Here is a 12913-nt window from a genome sequence, read left to right on the forward strand (position 1 = left end):
GTATACAAGTATTCTTAGTAATCCTCACTATGAAGTCAACCATATCCAAGCATTATCTTTCTCACTGAATTGATAGTTTTGTTAGATCAAAAACAGCAGCAACAATGCCTTTGAATTCGCTTCTCTTAAGACTTACACAAGAGATCAAGTCATTAATGGGCTTAGAGAGAAGATACGGCAGATAGAGATTCATGGAGAACTAAAATTAAGTTTGGGTGACGGAAACCCATTATTTATGGAAAATTCCTTTTCAAAAAATCTGCAAACTACGAATGGGTGAGATTAAGCAGCAAATGCTCCAAATTGGAGATTTTTAAAATGACCTATTACTATTCCTGAAAATAATACTGCAGTCTGGGCGCTTTCAGTAATAAACAAATGAATGAAAATAATCTGGAGGCACTGTTACTAGAAGTATGCATTTAAAAATATCAACAGCATATAACACAAACTACGAGTATTTTTACCAGTGAACAGAACTATAGCTGGAATTTTAATATAATAAAGTAAAGTTTTGTTGTTTAGCCAACTGTCTGAAGACAGGTTTGAACCTCCTAAGTAGGCCTAACACCAATAAGGCATCACTCATGAGGCAACTAAGCCAGGAGATAGTGGGGTAGGGTGGCCAGTTCCTTTCCTCCTCCATTCCATACATCGCTGACTAGTAACATATTACACTAATCAGACGTAAGATGTATAACTTACAGCATCGTACTGCCTGATAATAGAGGTACATATTATTAGGCCTACTCACAACTTCAATCAGAGGTATAACAGACCTTAGTAGCCAATTATCTGTCCCTGTATTTCTAAGCACCCGAAAACCGTCTGCGGTGGCTGAGTGGTCAGACCTTCAGCCTGTCACGCATTCGGCCCGGGTTCGATTCCCGGTTAGGTCTGAGATTTTTCATTGAAAAATCTATAGTGTCACTTGTGGCGAACAAGGTCGCAGTTGGGTTTTTCTCGTCCGAGTTCTCCCGTTTTCCCCCATATTAGGCATTTACATCATTCCGTCCCCATTTCTCCATATCGTTATCATTCCGTATTCCCCGATCGCCGGCTGGCGACGCACGGAGGGTGCTGGCCTAGGGACGAGTGGGGTCGCCTGCTCGAAACCTGGGTACACAGAGAACTTTAGTGTGGTCAGCTGGTGTGGTTTGGGTATGTGCCACTATAGGGTTAGCGCAATAGATCTAAACAGGTCGCAGTGCTTGGCCATAATGCCCCCCCTCCGTAAATTCCATTCCAAGCACCCGAAATGAAGCAACAACTGAATTTGAAATAAGCGATCTTTCTTTCTTTTACAGTCAACTGTCCAACGACAGGTCTGAGCCTCTCAAGTGATACCAACATGGCACCACTTATAAGGCGACAAGACAAGGAGATAATGGGGTAGGATGGCCAGTTCCTTTTCCCCTTATCGGGCATTATAGCTTCAAAACTGACCACTCAACTGTTAATACACGAAAATATGAAAATGTGACTGTTCATTTAACAGGCTAAATACGTCTGAAACTGCAGCGGTAATTTAATCGCGTTATCAGTCACTGTAAATTTATACAGAAGTGAAAATGTTTCATGAACTTTAGTACCCATCACGATCCATTCCACATTTCTATCTGAGCATTCAATTAAAAACACTCGGAAAACCACGGTTATCGATATTCTAACTAAAGGGAAATGTTCATTTATAAAGATAGGAGTGCAGTTTTATTGCATGCCCACAGAGTTGTGTTTATTACATAGCAGGATCATGTGCGGCTTAATACTGAGTCAGCCGTGTGTACTCAAAGGTTGAAACGCATAATTTTCAAGAATGGAAGCTTCAGTCGTGGTATGAAACCCATCCACATCACTGACAAATATTTTGTGTATTGAACGAGAAGCAGCAGCATTTATCTTTCCCAAGAAGTCAAACTGAGGGTACCAATGGCAAAGGAAGCGTTTAATAGAAAAAGGAGCATCGTCTGCGGACCTCTTGAAAAATAACTAAAAACGACTAGTGAAGTGTGGCATTGTATGAGCCAGGGACATGGACATTACGACAAAGTGAAGAGAAACGACTGGAAGCATTTGAAATGTGGATATGGAGAATAATGAAAGATGTGAAATGGACGGACAGAATAAGAAATTAAACTGTGCTAGAGAGAATGGGTGAAGAAAGAATAATGCTGAAACTGATCAGGAAGAGAAAAAGAAATTGGTTGGGCCAATGGCTAAGAATAAACTGCCTCCTGAGGGATGCATTGGAAGGAATGGTGAACGGAAGAAACGTTTCAGGTAGAAGAAGATTATCAGATAATAGACAACATTAAGATACATGGATCATATGCGAAGACTAAGAAAGACTAAGGTGGAAAATAGAAAAGATTGGAAAATGCTAGTTTTGCAGTGGAAGTCCTGCCCTTGGGCAGAACATTATGAATGAATGTGAAGATCTAATATTGTGCAGATTTCACGTCACAAGAATTCCGCCACTTGTCTTTCTTGTGTGAAATTTAAATTTAAGTTGAAGGGATAAGTCGAATTCGCGATAAGAGTAAAATGCATCAGAAATAAAATCCGGAAGAATTTTAGCAATTGAGGTTAAACAATTATGGAACATTAGTGGAACTGTGGCCGAATTATTACGGAAGAACCTCTCACACCACTGTTTTGAATGATAGATGAAAAGAGGAGAAGGTGGAAAGCACTGGTGGAATAATAGGGGGAAACGGGAGTAATCCGTGGAAAACCTCTGCAACGTCTGCTTTAGCCACCACAAATTCCATCACGACCTGTCCGGGGGATCGAACCCGGGCCGCCTACATGGAATGCCAGAGCGCTAGTACTTTAGCCACAAATGCGGCTGTCTTTCATATTACGATAGATTTAGAAAGCAACGCATTTTAGCTATAAGACACTATATTCGAGAAATCTGTATAGTAACGAAAGTAACCAATCCAGAATAAGAATTCAGTCTCGCATAACAGAACTTCAGAACTACACATTGCAATCTTTGTGATATTTCAACCGTAACTACCATACTTTACTGTGTAACCAGGTGGCCCGGGTTCGAATCCCGGTCGGGGCAAGTTACCTGGTTGAGGTTTTTTCCGGGGTTTTCCCTCAACCCAATACGAGCAAATGCTGGGTAACTTTCGGTGCTGGACCCCGGACTCATTTCACAGGCATTATCACCTTCATTTCATTCAGACGCTAAATAACCTAGCTGTTGATACAGCGTCGTAAAATAACCCAATAAAATAAAATAAAAAAAAACATACTTTAAACTAAAGTGTGTTCCGATCTTAAGTTTTTTTAATAGAATTTAACATTCAAATTTTATAGTTATAGTACAGAAGTTGGTTTTCTCCGCTGATTTCTCTTTCTCCTAGGATTGGATTCTTAGATCCGTTTCGTCTTTACGTAAGAATAATAAGAACACTAGTCCCTGACAAGTAGCGGACTGACTTGTCATGTGATCCAGTGTGGTGCAGGCCACCCCTAACACTACATAGGGGGAACGAATGAAAAAGAGCAGAAGATCATTTCCACTACCATACCGAGAATCGAACTCAAATGCGTTGGCTTTGTAACCTAGAACGTTGACATTTATATCACAGAGAAGGAACTGTATTCTTGTCCACAGTTTTATGCTTCACAAATAGAACCCGGGTGTCTAATAAAATGCCTTTTTCTATTGGCTAAATTAATTATGCATAAAAACCGTACTTTATAATATGTACCGGTACTTTAAATATTCCCGCTTTTTAGTTTATAACATATTGAGAACTATTAATTTGTTATTTGTTGGTGAAATGATAAATAGGCCTATGTGTGAGTTTTCTCCCGGAGTTTTGAAACTGATTTAAGCTTCTAAAATCTTTGGTCAAGGGCAATTTATTTGAATGTAAGGAAGGCAAGTTATTTCTTGAATTTGTGCCGCAAATACGTGTTATCAATTTCGAACAGAAGAATAATGCGCTGTTCTTACCGGAAAAAACTTGGTTTCTTTCACTGTCTCCTTACTCTCTAGCTTAATGACAAGCAGCAGGGTCACGTACGGTTTGACGAGGAGATGGATTAGTAACGGGTAGCTCCACTGGCCGTGATAAGATTACGTAGGATTTGACGAAGTGATAAATTAGTGATAAGTATCCCAAAGGTTAGGTTGGGTTTGACGAGAGTTAAGATTAGTGACCAGTAGCTTTATTATTAGTGATTAGGTAGGGCGTATTAGTGACAAGTAGCTCTATTACTCGTATCAATGATTAGGTACGGTGTGAAGAAAAGATAGATCAGTGACAAGTAGCTCTATTATCAGTGATCAGGTAAAGTGTGAAGAGGAGATAGATTAGTGACAAGTAGCTCTATTATCAGTGATTAGGTAGACTGTGAAGAGAAGATAGATCAGTGACAAGTAGCTCTATTATCAGTGATCAGGTAGGGTGTGAAGAGGAGATAGATTAGTGACTAGTAGCTCTATTATCAGTGATTAGATAGACTGTGAAGAGAAGATAGATCAGTGACAAGTAGCTCTATTATCAGTGATCAGGTAGGATGTAAAGAGGAGATAGATTAGCGCTAGTAGCTCTATTATCAGTGCTAGGTAGACTGTGAACAGAAGATAGATCAGTGACAAATAGCTCTATTATCAGTGATCAGGTAGGGTGTGAAGAGAAGATAGATTAGTGACAAGTAGCTCTATTATCAGTGATTAGGTAGACTTTGAAGAGAAGATAGGTCAGTGACAAGTAGCTCTATTATCAGTGATTAGGTAGGGTGTATCAGTAACAAGCAGCTCTATTACTCATCAGTGATTAGGTAGGGTGTGAAGAGAAGATAGATCAGTAACAAGTAGCTCTACTATCAGTGATCAGGTAGGGTGTGAAAAGGAGATAGATTAGTGACAAGTAGCCCCAGTGATGAGGTTAAGTAGGGTTTGAAGAGAAAATACTCGTACATCAGTAAGAAGTACCTCAATCAGTGAAGTTCTGGATCAGTAGAATTTGAAGACGAAATATACTATATAGCAACAAGCATAGAGCTGACTTGGGGGGGGGGGGAGGAGGCAAGGCACTTTCTGCCCCAGAGCTTCTAGAGCCTACCAATAAAATTAATAGGTCTCGTCCCCTCCCCAAATACTTCGATGAGATTTCTCGTGTTAAAGGAGATAATTAATTTGTTTGAAAGATGAACTAGGATAGAAGCCAAAAGTAGTTATTTCAAATCCACAGTGATGGCCTGCTGTCGCAATGAACATGCTAGTGACGCTACTCACAATGTCCCCTCCCTTTCTTTCCTCCTGCATTTGATATTGATGAAACACATGATGCAACGGTGACTCCACTTCTTTGTCTATGATTCACATTTTTTTCAGTTCAGTTCAAATTGTTCAACTATTGCGATCAAACAGAAATGGTCATAACTCATAAGTTAAGTATTATCCAGCAAAAATAATAATACGGAACAGTTCAAATTAACAGTATATTCGACTCTATTTTTGCTTAATATCAGTTGAAGTAGCCTATTAATCTTCAACTGTTTTCATTAAGAATGTTTGAAATCTAAATGTAACCGTTATCAACATGCAGATTCGATGATCGTGTGAGGATCGTCATCGCGGGTGTGTGCTTGTTAAGCGATCAGTGATCAGCGACTGCGATGTAACTATTATTGATAATGTAGGCCTATAAATTCTCATTAAACAAAACCGTTCAAAATAAAACTCCAATAAACAGAAACAGAATGATAAATTGGGTTCTAGTAGTGGCAGTAAAACTATAATTCATCGCATCATCGCTGCCAGGATCAACGAAGGGCGAGCAAAGCACTGAAAGGGAAAAGGTAATGTTAAAAGCTATAGTTGTCAACCATCTTGGGTAAACAATTTCCATGGGTACTGTACGAAAAATCAGACGGTTTTCTTAAAAATTCGTACCATAACATTTTGGAGAAACTGCAATTAAAGTTGTCTCAGACTTTTTATTGGTTTACTTTATGACACTTTATCAACTGTTATGGTTATCTAGCGTCTCAGTGAAATGAGGATGATAATACCAGCGAAATGAGTCCGGGGTTCAGTGACGAAAGTTATCCACAGTTTGTTCTTAATGGGTCGAGGATCGGATAAAACCTCAACCATTAACTTGTCCCAGCAAGGATTTGAACCCGGGCCCGCTCGTTTCACAGTCAGATATGCTAACCGTTACTCCACAGCGTTGGACTCTCAGACCTTTGTGTAGAATCTTGCCCCCCCCCCCCGCTCCGATTTTTCAAAGTCGGCGCCTATGGTATGGTGACAAGTGTTCCGCGCAATAACAATAGATGTGAATGCCAGCCAAGACTAAAATAAAAGAAAAAAAAAACTAGTGGCAACTATGGACACAGTGGAAGAAAATCAATTGTCTGAAGTATATTCTATCAGGCGAATAGAAAAGGCAGTGTATTAAAAAGGCAAATTTTTTCACGTGCGTAAATCAGGACCTCGAAATCATCAAAAACATAACATGTAACGTTTTTAAGGGGAGGGTTCAACTGTCACGGACATTAATCATCCTACAGCAGCTTCCTTTAAGCATGTTCCCCCTTGTAACTCTGAGGTCGTGGAACGATCAGTTTCTATTGAAATATATTCTTTCTCCGAAACGACAATTTAACTGAAGAAAACTTTAAGAAGAAACTAATGATGTGCAATCTGTAAAGGTAAAGAATGGAACTGTAATGCAGCACCATTGAACATAACAAGTATCGAATTACAGTAGAGCATCGATTATCCGAAACAAATGGGGACGGGGGTTGTTCGGATAATTGATTTTTCGGATAACCGATCATTTACGAAAACAAATTGTGCCGGTGATATAGGAGCAGTATGAAATAAACAATCATTGATATTAAACATAAAACTCTACATAGAGTATACATTTTGTATCACACGTCTTATAAAATAACACAGAAAACTGACTAGTCTAGTTTGACAAGTTCAAAACGGCCATTAAAGTAGGCCTACAGTTTAGGAAAAGAAGTCCAAACTTTTTTTTTTTGCTTCAGAGCTGAGACTCGTTTTTTGGCGCTAAATCTCGCAAACAGCGCCAGCGAAACTTCTACATGGCACGCGCAAATATTCAAATTTTCCGAATGGAACGCTTTCGGTTAACCGACGTTTCGGTTGATCGGTATTCGGATAATCGATGCTCTACTGTATACGAATTATTTTATACTTACTTATTTTATTCTATTTCTATTGTTACATATTTTGTATTTATGTGTATTGTTTGTTTATAGGCGTATTCATAATATGCAATTTTAGATTTACAATATGTACTTAAATTAACAATGGAAAAAAATTCAAAGTTACATTAAATTAAATTTAAAAAAATGGGAATAGGTACAGATCTTATTTTGGTGCTTATTTAAAAGGAACATAACGTTCTTTTTAAGCCTGCCTATTTAAAGCAAAATAAATGCTTGAATATCCTGATTATTTGCAAAAAGGTCAATCGAATGTTTCCTGTTCCTACAGGCAAGGAGTGATACCATTGGGCATTTCTTTTGTTCGGTTTCAACGCCATTCTTTATGTATATGCGTTTTAAAATTAGTACAAGTTAATTTGTATTTTAAAAGTAATCATTTTCTCAATTTAAACAAATTTTATTTAAATTACTTTAATGACCAATTCCTGTCTGTCTTAATATAATCAATGTATTCCCAAAAGATTAAAAAGTAATATGAAATTCAATACATTCTGTTCATGTATTGCATCCTGTGATGTTACTGTTAAACAAATTTTAATCGATAATTTACTGTCTTTCGATGTTTAAGCGAACTTGCAGAAAACGGAGCATTAACAGGTGCGTCAGGTGTTTTCAACTTTGGAAATTCTCAGGCCTGGCGACTGCAACGTCGTCATCCCATAATATATTTACAGTTCTATGAGATATGATAATGTCCCACAGACGCTACGAATGTCGTGTCCTACATAGTTACGTAGTACTTTTAAGATTAGACTATTATCCATGATCATTCCGTACGTAACAATCTTTCTTTTACTAATTTAATATCTCTAATTTGACTGTCTTACCATACCGAAAACTATTCAAAATCTGGCAAGTTCAGTCATTTTTATAGCCTATATTGAAATAAAAATTCCGCATATTCTGCAGTTAATTCTCACTTAACAAATTTATGGGTCGAATTATGACTTTCTTCTGATAAAGGCCAAGTACTTCAAAACATTCAAAAGAAACCTAATTATTTACAAATGTTCCGTAACATTCCCAGACACATACAAACTTTCTTAGCAAGAGCCAGGACAGGCCATATTATCACTCAGAAGTATCTTCACCACTTTAATCTTGTTGACTCCAGTAGTTGATGCTGGTGCAACTATAACGAAGATGATTTGGAACATATCCTCTTAAACTGCCCTGTCACAAACATCCATAGAACTAATCTAAAATCTGCAATCCCTGCAACCTTGGACAATTCTCTCCAAACATATTGAATACACCTCATCTTGGAATGTGGCTGCTGATATATACAACAAGCATCGTGCTTTTTACCCATCATTTGTAAGAGGAGGAAATTCATAGCGAAACGTGGTGGAACACGTGTTGTCAGCAGATAGCTGGATACACGACAGACAGACAGGCAGGCAGGCAGCTAGCTAGCTAGCTAGCTAGCTAGCTAGGTAGGTGGGTGGGTGGGTGGGTGGGTGGGTGGGTGGGTGGGTGGGTGGGTGGGTGGGTAGGTAGGTAGGTAGGTAGGTAGGTAGGTAGGTAGGTAGGTAGGTAGATAGGTAGATAGATAGATAGATAGATAGATAGATAGATAGATAGATAGATAGATAGATAGATAGATAGATAGATAGATAGATAGATAGATAGATAGATAGATAGATAGATAGATAGATAGATAGAAAAATTCGTCCCTGTCCGAACCTGAATTATGGCTTCAATTCGTTCTTATAAAACAGTCTAATGGCTGTCGAAAGTCAAAATGTTTTTAAATAGGCCTACAGATTGATTTCATTTTCATTACCATTTTTTTAAATTCATTTATTGTGTTCCACAGATCTTACATCAACATTGTAGCTCTTAGATGTGAAAAAAGTCAAAAGTTATTCAAAAATATACAATAAGACAAAGACCTAATAAGCAGATTAATTCAATTTACTCTAACAAATAATTTCATTCCTCTATGGAAACTAGAATTAATATTAAGATTTTCGTGATGATAAAGCTGTTCCATTTGAGGCCTCGAAAGGTGTTTTGGGTAGTAAGATGTTAAGCCTCCCATCTCGGAAGACAATCAGCACTAAGTAACAGTAGGAATGCCAATCCTACATGCTGACCATCTTTGTCCTCAGGAAATATCCCAGGTACTCATAACTGTTGGAAGCTGAGTGAAGTCCAGAACCACAGTGAGTGAGAAAATTCAGATTCAATGACTGCGAAAGCTATAATTATCTCCCAACACACCGATAATTTAAGTAGAATGCCAACAGCTGACATAAAAAAATCAAGTTTCAGGGTATCTTCGCAAAATTTATGTCCACGTTCTTGCAGCATTGCTAGTTCACAACGGTCATACATTTGATACACGAAAAATGTACCCATAAAAGACCTATCCAGTCACAAACCTCATATAACATAAGTCCCTCTCCCCATTCCTATTTCAGAGCTTTCAACCCTGTTCTCATTTCGCTTTATCTCGCCAAAAAATTTTATAACTCTTGACTTGTTGTACACAATATGTAGCTTTCAAATTAAGATCTTTTCAAATGAATTTAAATGTATGTTTTATTTAAAGATGCTCGCAACTGCTGAGGTTATATCAGTATCACCGGTGTGCCAGAATTTTGTTCCGTAGGAGTTCTTTTATATGCCAGTAAATCTATTGACATGAACCTGTCGCATTTAAGCACACTTAAATGCCATCGACCTGGACTGGGAGCGAAACCGCAACCTCGGGCACAGAAGGCCAGCACTAAACTAACAGCGTCACCCAGGGCGACTCTTTCCAATGAATCGGAGCTTGACATGAACAAAATCTCTTCTGATGTTGGTACAGACTAAGTTCTACATTATGATCAGACAGTATTATGTGTTCCACTAAATGAGGATATTATTTAATTAAATGAAATTGTATTAATTAATTACTACCTTTATCGACCAGATTGTGTTAGATTTTTTTGGCAATTCAACCCTTCCTAACCTGGCCAACACAATACATACATCGAAATTTCAGTAATTTTTTAACTACTTGTCTGCAAAGGAAAGCAAAGAACGAAAAGGCAGTGTAAGTCATATTAAACGTTAGTGTACTTACTAACCAATAATTGAGATTCTGGCTAATATGTACATCTATTATCAGGCAGTACATCTCACTTGACGATATGTGTCAGAGGAAGAACAACAGTTTATATACATCTGAAGTCTGATTAGTGTAATATATTGTTAGTAGTCGGCAATGTATGCAATGGAGGGAAAAAGAAACTGGCCACCCTACCCCATTATCTCCTGCCTTAGTTGCCTCATGAGTGGTGCCTTGTTGGTATCACTTGAGAGGTTCAGACTGTCTTCGGACAGTTGACTAAACAATCACCAACATTGTCAGTGTGTCAAATATGATAAATGTATGTAAGTTAGGCATGTGTTAAAGATTAGCCTAATTAAATTCACTATTGTACCATTTTTGTATCTACATGTGTAATTGAAATTTCGTAAGCAATGCGAGGAAACTGCGAAAGAGTAAAATTACAATCTTCAACAGTTTTACGAATATGGAAACTTGGTTTTTCTCAAATTACCGGTGAAACTAGTGCTGAGATAGTTCCGGTGATTTAGGAAGCGAAAATCGTTCAATTTAAAAGGGATTTTTTGGTGGAGCTCCAGTTGATCGTATATGCAAGGCATAATAAAAGCCTAAACTAACCAAACCTAATCTGTCACATTAGTATATGGAAGGTGTATAAGCGAAGTATGAAGGAAACTACCTCAGCGGTAGTTTAGCTTCGAATCTGAATCCAATATAGGCCTATTATACGGCGAAAACAAATTCCTTCTTTATTATTCGAAGACAGTCAATGACTCCGTCAGAAAATGCACACAAGATTGTATTACAGTAATTTTTCGGTCACCACTGAAATATCAATTTTTCTTGTCAATGAGTATTACATTTTTCTGATCAACGAGTATTACAATTACCGGCACATGCATTTAATACCATTAAATTAATGATCTTTCCTAAATTAATCTTTATAGTTGTTTTGTTTCGTTCACGTGATACTCATTCGTCAGTCGTTCCACGCGTTTGTTTTGCTCTTTTTAATAAGCCGACATTTAATACGGTACTGAGGAAATTATAAAGGTTAAACGAGCGTTGAGGGGCTTCCGCCGATTTTGGAATAGACACCGACGCACTTAGGTTAGGTTAGTTTAGGCTTTTATTATCCCGTCAAGATGAAAGTGAAAGCGATTGAGTGTAATTTTTTGTTTTCTATGTTGGCAGTTCAAGTGCGTAGGTGTCTATTCCAAAATCGGCGGAAGTCCCTCAACGCTCGTTTCACCCCTGTTCGAAATAGCCATGAATTAGAAAGCCAAAGGCGTATGTAACAGTTTCTGAGCTGAAAGAAACAGGGGCTACTTATCAAAGCTTAAAGTGAGAGAAGTAATAACTTCAAATGCTATCCAGCATCAACATACACATTACAAGCAAAAATACTGCAGAGAAAACAAACTACAATTTTCATAGAAGTAATCATTATTGTAAATTGAGAATAATTGTACAAACGAGGAATTTCTCTTTGCAGGAGACCAGTGGGTGTTGTACTTTTGGTGCATTTTTAAGTGCCGAATGAACGTAACAAATGTGTTCAATTTAACATTAATGTAAAAATTGTGCAATTAGGCCTACTTTTAAATATAATCCAACACAATGAATTTGGAAAATATCACACAGCCTACTGATCATGTAAAAGTGAAGTGTATTTTTAGTTTTAATACAAAAAGTACGGCTACACTTGAATAGTACAAGAAAACTCTTAACAAAATTGTTCAAATCCAACCTCCCCAAATACGCATGGCATTAGTTTCCACACCTAAAAAGGTTTGCGAAACTAATTCAAGGTCACATAATGTTAGATTTAATAACATGATAATTTTCACAATTTGTCACATTCCATAAATTCGTATGTTAGTACGAAAGTAGTGAACTGTCACTTGATACAAACAAAATGGAAAATTATTTTAAAAAAATAAACATCAACTTTAAAAAACGAATTTACTACTGTAACTATCGTAATAAGTAGTATTGTTAAATATACTCACAATATTGAAGCTTCTATAATCCAATAATTGATTATATCTGCTATATTCAGCACCTAAATGACAATTGCGTACACATACCAACCACTACTGATGCCTGGATAAAACACAATACCGCGGCGCTTCGGTCGTATTTTCGGACCTTCACAATTAGCCAATCAGGAACGAGAACACTAGTGGGAGGGTAGTGGCGTGATTGCTGACGTAGACACGCATGAAACACAGGACTAGCGTTTGGCGGTACGGCGATCAATGAACTAGTATCCACTCATATTATCAGTACGCAGGCGTAAAGGGCGGGAAAGTTGAAACGAAGAAAATTTACACTAATTTTAGTCACGGAAAAACAAAAATGTCAGTAATGTCACATAATTATCATCAGGGAAAGGATTTCTATGTAAATACATATTTACTAATAAAGCTAATATCAATTATATTTTGCATTATCTTTTTGTTTCACAATGTGTAGAGTTGAAAAATGCTACTTTTATTTTCCTTATTTCAGAGTTTAGTACATATTTTAACTTTCGCATTACTGAACAAAATTATTCACACCTTTTACTGCATGGGGTCCATTTTGGACCTCTTGCTTATTTATTTGATA

General features: G+C 37.5%; 1 protein-coding gene across 2 annotated transcripts in view; it reads right to left on the minus strand.

The window, feature by feature from the left end:
* Positions 1 to 12461, minus strand: part of LOC138701358 (fatty acid CoA ligase Acsl3-like) — a 139358-nt gene extending 126897 nt beyond the window's left edge. Inside the window, exon 1 of one of the 2 annotated variants that reach the window (XM_069828166.1) lies at positions 12313 to 12461. The gene's annotated coding sequence lies outside the window, so the exon portion shown is untranslated. The remainder of the gene's footprint in view (positions 1 to 12312) is intronic. The other variant, XM_069828164.1, reaches the window with a different exon arrangement.
* Between the last annotated feature and the right edge of the window lie 452 nt (positions 12462 to 12913).

The sequence above is a fragment of the Periplaneta americana genome, chromosome 6, assembly GCF_040183065.1.
Source record: "Periplaneta americana isolate PAMFEO1 chromosome 6, P.americana_PAMFEO1_priV1, whole genome shotgun sequence".
Taxonomy (NCBI): domain Eukaryota; kingdom Metazoa; phylum Arthropoda; class Insecta; order Blattodea; family Blattidae; genus Periplaneta; species Periplaneta americana.